Source organism: Scophthalmus maximus, chromosome 7 (genome assembly GCF_022379125.1).
Source record: "Scophthalmus maximus strain ysfricsl-2021 chromosome 7, ASM2237912v1, whole genome shotgun sequence".
Lineage (NCBI taxonomy): Eukaryota > Metazoa > Chordata > Actinopteri > Pleuronectiformes > Scophthalmidae > Scophthalmus > Scophthalmus maximus.
In genome coordinates, this window is record NC_061521.1 from 11492980 (window position 1) to 11501306 (window position 8327).

An 8327-nucleotide genomic window follows, 5' to 3' on the forward strand; every position below is an offset into this window, starting at 1 on the left:
GGATCCTTCGCAAAAAAATTGAGAAACATTACAACAAACATCCTAATGCAACGGCCGTAGTGGGATTTGGTTGCATAAAAAGTCAAACACAGAGGAGGCGAAAACGCAGTTGTTATGTGTTATCAGTCCAGATCTGAGTTAAGAGTGGGAGCGAGTTTTCCACCCTCTTAAAAATGACGCCTTGTTATAATGCAGGCAGATGGCCTGATATCATCCACCCTGACTGTTTTTTTTCTTTTCTTCCAAACCCACAGTCCTACACTGGACTGACAGGGCCCTGTTGTTTGCCATCTGCTTTCCATGTTTGGCACCGGAGCACGCACTTCCTGTTTTAAAGCTCTCCTGTTGGGTACACCGTTGATTACTCACTCTGACTGACCTATCATGCAGACAGCCTATCATTCTCATTGATTCAACATCTTATTCACATCTCCTGTCTGCTATACATATTTTACCTCTAGCGCAAGTCAGTCTTGACATATAAACTTACTGAGAAAAACAAAATTGTTGCTCAAATCGTTTTCCTCCAAAGTTTATAGCAGAAGTGATTTTCAGTCTCTGGGCAATGCAAAAAAAAGAAAGAAAAAAGGATTTTGAATAGTATTTGAATCCAGAATGAGCAATTGTTAGAGGTTTGTTTTGCTAAATCTTCCCTGTGAATTTCTTACAGAGCCCAGCAGAAATCCAATCTCTACCGATCATCCAGCCAGAAAAAGAAATTACAGTCACTTTGTCAAGTGGAACCAAAATCTAATCTGTTTGTGTAATGATATGAGTCTCTATTCTACAGGGCCCACTAAACAGCCTGTTTATAAGTCCCTGTGCCTTCATGGCTTATCACATCCAACATTTAAATTCCCCCAAGAACATATTAATCACTTTCAGAGTCGTCATATGTTACAACTGGAAAAAATACAGTTCAGTTGTTAAAGGTGTCGGAGGATTTGACATTACGACACTGAGATTATCAACACTTTTTAACCATTTTTAATCTTTCCATACTGTCAAGACACTTATGATATACTATTAATATTTTAGTTGTATTTGCCCTTTGAGAGCACAATTGCTGGATTAACCTGTTGATCCAAAGCTGCTTCAAAATGTACCCACCCCCCCCCCCCACCGAAATAAACAAACCGCTATGAAAACATAACCTCGGAGGTAATTGGCGGAGGTAATAATATTGCGTAGTTACAGATAGATAGTAACTAGAATTTAAAATTTATTTAGAATCTAAATTTACATTTTACATTTTCAATGCAAGCAGATTAAATTCTCCCATTCTCCCATGCTCAAAAAGTAGTTTCATTTTGAACAAAAGGAGACAGCTGTTGGACCACCCACAAATTTTACACTGTCGCCAACTGAATTGAATTTCCAAGTCGCTCTGGCTGGATTTCTGCCTGGATAAAGTACGATCAATTCACATTCTGCAGAGATGAGTAAGAGCCTGAGAGCTTCAGCATCATCCATGCTGATAGAGAGAGTAATTCACAGTAGAGACTAACATCCCTTAATGGAAAGTGATCACTAAATAACCAGGCACCATGGAAAGATCTGAATAATGTTGTTACTTTTCAATAAAGTAGGGCACGCACCAACTGTTAGATCACACGATTCAGCTAAGCACGCACCACAGGATGTACATGTGCCACTATGTCATCAGCAAGGATACATTGATTTTATAGACATATTCCGGCACTCGACTTTAGCACGACTCATAGTGACATATAGCATTAGTATCTTTCAATGTACAAGCATCTTTGCGGTAATACGCACAGTCATTGTACCGCCATGCAAGTCCCAGTGATGTTAGAGCATGTGTCTTGTCAGTGAGATGTGCTGATGGTAGTGTCGAGCCCCGTTACCTTGACCCTGTGCCAGACAGTCAAGGGCAACAGCCTGTTTCACCCACAGGCTCGGCCAACACCCGACTGCGACCACCCACACAGACTGTCACACTCCTGAGCAACAGTCATCCCTCTAATGCACGGGCCACTAGTCTACACTGCACCTGGTCTCCAAAAGGCCAAATAACTGCAGTGATTTAAGGACATTACACTAGTTCTGAAAATGGCAGGACAAATTATCTTTACTTCTCCTCTTCTCAAAGGTTGAGTTGTGTGTGACTAGGTATTATAAAGACCTCTATTCACTGCTCCACATCCTCACTGGTGTGCACAAGATTGAGCTGCTTAGTGCTGCATTCTGCCCTCTTAATGACTTATAATTGAGATCTATTTCCTTCCATTCAAACAGCTGAGAAGTAACAGGAAAAGATACTGCCTTCACATTTTTGCAGCATCCAGCTATCTACATCCCGACATGAGTGTTGTGTGGATCGGGACGTGGATGTTGACCTGGGTGGGAGGAGGGGTGTGAGGTGGTGTGGAGATCCCCAGCTGGCGTGACAGACACAGAGACAAAGGTGCTGAGCTTTGTGCCATAGTAGCTGGAGGCAGGCCTTAATGAAGAGGTAGCAGCTGAGGAAGATAGGCTCATCCTGGCTGTCAGAGCTGAGGCAGGGGCCCATTAGTGGCGGACCGCTGACAGGAGAGGCCTCGCTGACAAGGTGTGACTGGGGACAGCCACAGGACGACAGCTAACACTGGCTAATTATTGCAAGCAAGAAAAGAGAGAAGGCAGAGAACTGGGCAACGGCACAAGACAGGGGGTGGAGAAAAAAATGGGCAATTTGAGGGAGGGGAAAACAGCAAAAGACTTGTGTCATGCCATTTGTGTCCACAAGTTGTAATACTGGAACCCTTCCCTGCAGGAAGGTTACATTTCATTTAAAGTAGGAGAGTTGTCAAGAGCTGAATGATTCAGGGTACAAGGAAACTGCTCTTGTGTGAAAATAAGCCAGGAGGAATCACCTATTTGCCTTTTTTCTTTTTTCATTTTGGTGAAAGAGTAGAGCTTCCTTTAAAATATACATTTCTGTATGCCTTTAAAATGATAACTTTGGACTCCTGCAAATGTAGAATGCACACTCAATTATTTTGTGTTTGTGTTTTTGTGTGGGCATGTGTACGTGTACGAGGAAAACTAACTGTGCTTATTAGTGGGCCTCCTGTTGATATTCACAGGCCCAAATCCTTTTGAAGTGAATCCCGCCATCCCCCTAAAGACCACAACTCAGAGGAGATACAAAAGAGAAAAAACAAGCATTGTTCAGCATCTGCAACCACAGGGCCACAGTGTTCCAACCACAGAGCCTGACTTACATTAGTGTGAGAACTGATCACATGTACTGGAAATAATGTACATGTTATCCCTAACAAACTGCACACAAGCATGTTATGTCAGCTTCATGGGAACTTTAAGTCAATGCCACATGACAGTAAAAAGTGTTTCTGCTAGACTGCCAGACGGAGCAAAGTTTACTTCAAATGTAGCTCTAGTTGCACCTTTTCTAGTTGTGGATTATCAGAACATGGCTAAATGGGTAATGGGCACAACTCAATAATGGCACACTACTCTGTGAAAATAGCGTAAATGGTAGCAAATGTCATTATACCCCTTTAAGACGTCATTTGTGTGTCTGTTTGTCTGTTTTGCTGTGGCCTTTAGAGCCTAATGGTCCTTGTATTATTGGAAGGTTGTTTCTTTCAAAATGGGAATTCCCTCTCTGTTGGGTCCCTGGGGACTACTGAACCCAGGGATAAGGCATTATATTAGTAGACAGTCAGTCAGCAAAGCCAATGGGGGCTGACTGGATTAGAGCACAGCCAGCATGGCAGTCTCAGCTCTTAATAACACAAACGCACTACGACAAAAACAAACACACTAAAATGAACAGCCTAAAGGGTGGACATGTATTTTGCATGGAGTATGCATGACACGGACAAGACATGGGCAATTCAAAAATCCGATGATCCAGTTATCCTAAAGTTAGTCAATGAAAAAACAAACTTGCTACTTTAAAGAGGCAACACCCAACTTTCATGCCCCCAGTTGTGCCAGGGGGTATTATTGTCTGGTCACTGTCGTTAAGACGCTGCAGTAGCCAGACTCCGGTAAGGATGCAGGCACTTTTCCTCAGAGCTCCTGAGGAAGTTGTCATCACCACTTTGGAGCTAACAGAGACCAATAGTTATTACCAGCAGCGTTGGCATCATGCCTAACCCAAAGCCAGCGGCCTGGCTACTGTCCAACCAGAAAACAAACTGTTACAATCCCAATTGGAACAATTAACCTTGAGTTAAATGTCAGGTAGTATTTATAAGTAGGCTGGTGGTGTTACTTACTGATCTAGTAGAAAGAAGACAAACTGCATGTCGTTTTTGAGTCCTGGAGCTCTCTCCACGGAGTGGATGCCCATCTTAGGTTCACTCTTGTTTTATCTCTTTTTTATCACTTTACTTCTTCAACTTTTTTTGTTCCTCAGTCAAGAGGAGTCTTTTTCTCTTGTTAGGTTGTATTTCTCAATTCGGCTGTTCCACCGTCTGCCATTTCCATCAATGGTGTTAGATACTGGGCGAGCGCTGTTCTCTTCCTTGTTTTGGTTACATAACGGGTGACGCAGTTCCTTTGTGCCGTAAATCGAGTCGTAATGTTCCAGCTAAAACTCTGCAATCAGTTCTATCATCATAATGACAATTTTAGGCCAAAAAGTTCTGTCTATTTCCACTTAAACTAGTTGTTGTGCCATTTCCAGTAACTCCACAACTCCCAGGAGTAGCGGCATGACCAGATGAAATAAGATGACAGAACAATGAGTGCTCTGATGCCTGGGTGTCTGTTGGGACGAGCATGTGCATCTCTGTGTTTGTCAGCAGAGTGTGTGTGGTTGTCCTCTACGTGCTTCCCCCAGGATTCAGCCTTCCACTGCACTCGGGTGAGTGTGGGGTCCCGCGTGCACTCCCCTGCGTTCCCACGCCTTGGCTGACGCTCTTTGACATGGCTAACATAAACAGATGTTGCACCGTGACAGGAAGTGGCTGACTTTGTAGGGGCTGATGGAAAAGATGCTGTTCATCTCCGTGACAGAGAACAGTCAGGAGGTCACATTACAGCAGGAAACAGCCAAGAGTGTGTCCCAGCTGAGCATGTGTAGGGGGTGTTGGCGACTGAAGAAACGGTATGGACAATCTCTGACCCCATAGTCCGGGTTAAACAGCTGACTTCACCTAGTTTGGTTTTATGGTTCTAACCTTACTGACCTGCAATACCACCATGGCTGTAAATCACTGTCAGAGTAGAGAGCTCATGTCCAACCGAAGCAGGACAAGTGACTGAGTGTGAGAGAGAGACACATCTGGAGAGAGAGAATAAGAGTGAAATAATCGAATGACATCCTAGTATAACGATATCAACCCAACCCCTCCAAATGACAGCAACAAAGAATAACGCAGGAAATTGCACATGTAAAGTGCACTTTATGGGCGCGCTCCATTCTGCACCACAACACAAGCCCAACAAAAAGTAGCAATTCATTAACAGTATTAAGGCCGTCACAGATGCAATTTTTTGTGGCTTCGCAGCTCAGTGACTCAGTGACTTCACTAGTGGTGAATAATCGAAAGCTTTGACAGGGGTGAGGTGCAAGGGCCGGTGGGGGGAGTGAGACGAGGACATAAATCAGACTTCAGCAACACACTGCTTGTAAGCCTCTCATTTGGTCACATATAACTGTCCCAGTGTCAGTGCTGGGGATGTTGGATGAGAGCTGTGACAAAAGAACAAAACAAGCCCATCACTACGTTTGTGATAATGTTAGATAAAAAAAAAATTTTGTTCATGGGCTTAATGGTTGTAGCGGGGCGGCGCAGTGACACATTGGTCGGTAATGATTAGAAGATTCTGGGTTTGAATCTTTCGGCTGGCTCGGGCCTCTCTGTGTGGAGTTTTCATGTTCTCCCTGCGCCTGTGTGGGTTTCCTCCAGGTACTCTCTCTTTCAGCATAGGCTAATTGGAGACTCTAAATAGCCTGTAGGTGTGAATGTGAGTGTGACTGGTTGTTTGTCTCCATATGTCAGCCCTGTGATAGACTACCCTGCCTCCTGCCCATTGTCAGCTATGATTGGCTCCAGCCCCCCCACGATCCTCAAAGGATAACAGCTCAAGTGCCTCGCCACACCATTGGTGCACAGTAAGTGGGAAAACCATGCAGTCCCCTGCAGTTGCTATGCCCAGCTATATTGGGAACACACTTTCACATTTTTGAAGAGGATCCACCAGAGATATCAGATTAAAAAAAAATTGGGTGCAAAGTTGCTTTGCCATTGACCACTGTAGCTGACAACTACCCCAACTAGTTTACTGTGCGTTTCAGTAGCGGTTGCTATGGAGACAATATTCAAGAGCACTGATAGCAATCAGAGCAATGAGGTTAAGATGAAGTTATATTAATATTATGATCTTTACTTTTTGTTCTGGAAGTTGATTTATGATTTGAAATTGCATGTTTTCATGGAACTGTAAACTATAATATACTGAATATTCTATTGACAGTTTTTATCATTGCTGAGATCTGCCGAGATGCTGAGATCTTAAAGGAGTCATCACGTGATCAGGGGAGATAACACCGCTGGCCCCTTTAAGGTAGGAGGCGGGGCAGGATGGTCTTTTTTCCCCACTCCATATACTTTTTTGATCCAGGCACTTTCATCTCTCAACAAACAAACATGAATCCAAAGGGAGACTGGAACTAAGGCCAAAGCAGACTACCCCGAGGTCAAACCCCAGGCAAAAACCAGAGGACCTTGGGATGTGCTCCTCCCTTATCTCTCCTGTTTCTACTCAGTCTCCTTCACATCCAATGGCCTTTTACGTTCTCTATGGATAATTTAAGAAGTGGATGAAATAGATCAACATAGGAAGAAAAATAAATTTCTTTCACAAACATGGGAGACAAAAACAGGAGCAGCTCAGCAGCCATCGTTTGTCTTTGTCCACTTCAGCGTTACTATCCAGGTTCATGGTCGAACCACAACCTCCTCTGTGTTCGCGAAAAGGGGCAATTTAAATAGATCAGGTGACAACAGTCCACTGCAACATTTGAAACCAGCTGCTCCATTTGTGTCGGGCTTGCTCTGCTGTGCGGCAAATCTGGAGCAAATCAGTGGCACCAAATACAAGCGCAAGTGCAAGGAAGAGATAAAAGTCTGTGTGCTGTCCTCTGCATCTTCCATCCCCACACGTTTGCCTGCACACTTGCGGCATGCAAAGCATGGCCTTGAAATGAGATGACCACTGACGACACATGCATCTTTTTTAATTGATGATCTCAGGCTCTTCGCAGACACATCACACACACAAACTGTGGAAAGTAAGGTGTGAAGACATTCAGCGTGGTACAGGGCAAGAAATGCACAAGCTTGAGTATCAACACACCCATACATCATATCCATGGACATGCACACGCACTCAGAGTGAGAGAGGAGAAAAACTGTAGTGAATATCAGACAGTGGAGTCTTGGGACAGAGAGAAAAACTGGTTGAAATATTAATGAGGATGAAATATTCACGCCCATTCTTCTATTGAACTCTAAAGTTTTGGGAAGCAGTGTTTTTTGCAGCAGCAAATGTACTACTTTTCAAAATGAGAGTATTCCTTAAGAGCTGTGACAAGGTTAATAACAGTGGTCGTCCCACTGTTCACTCTCCACTTCAGACTGCTCCTATGAAACATACAGGCAGTGACGGAGAAGCTGTTTTGCAATGATGTGCTGTGTAATTATAGTCTGACAGCCAGATGGATCACATGTAGGAGGCAGATACTTGTGGCGCGCATCACGACGCACAAACTTACAATCCCACAGGTGCACAAACATCCAACCTCCCTGATAGGTAGATATACATACAGTATGTACAAAAGAGATGCACATGCAACAGAACAACTTCACACAAACAACTCTGGATAATTACAGCTCTTCTTCTTTCCCCACATCTGTCAAACTTTCCTCTGCACACACACACACACACACACACACACACACATGCACACAAACACACAGGCGTGCCAAGCTCCAGATCATGTGAAAATGCCGTGAGACTTCAGAGTTGATGACAGGCTTAAAAACGTGCAAGTATTTGCTCTTCTTAATCCTCCAGTAATTGTTGGCCTCAATTGTATCTCAGTGTGTCAAGTGGAAGGGACACGCGTATCTCAGATAAGATCAAGGGTACCTAGTGTCCTTGATAAAACGAGATTGTAACTGAGGTTTTCCCCTTGACCTCAAATTTGCCACTGGCACATTATTGGAGAAGAGATTCCATCAAGAAACTCGGTCAGATGTGACAGGGAAGCTCATCATGTTGCTTCCAACATACATTATCAGGAGGCAACATCGTATGTAATGTTTAACTGTCAACAGTCAGCG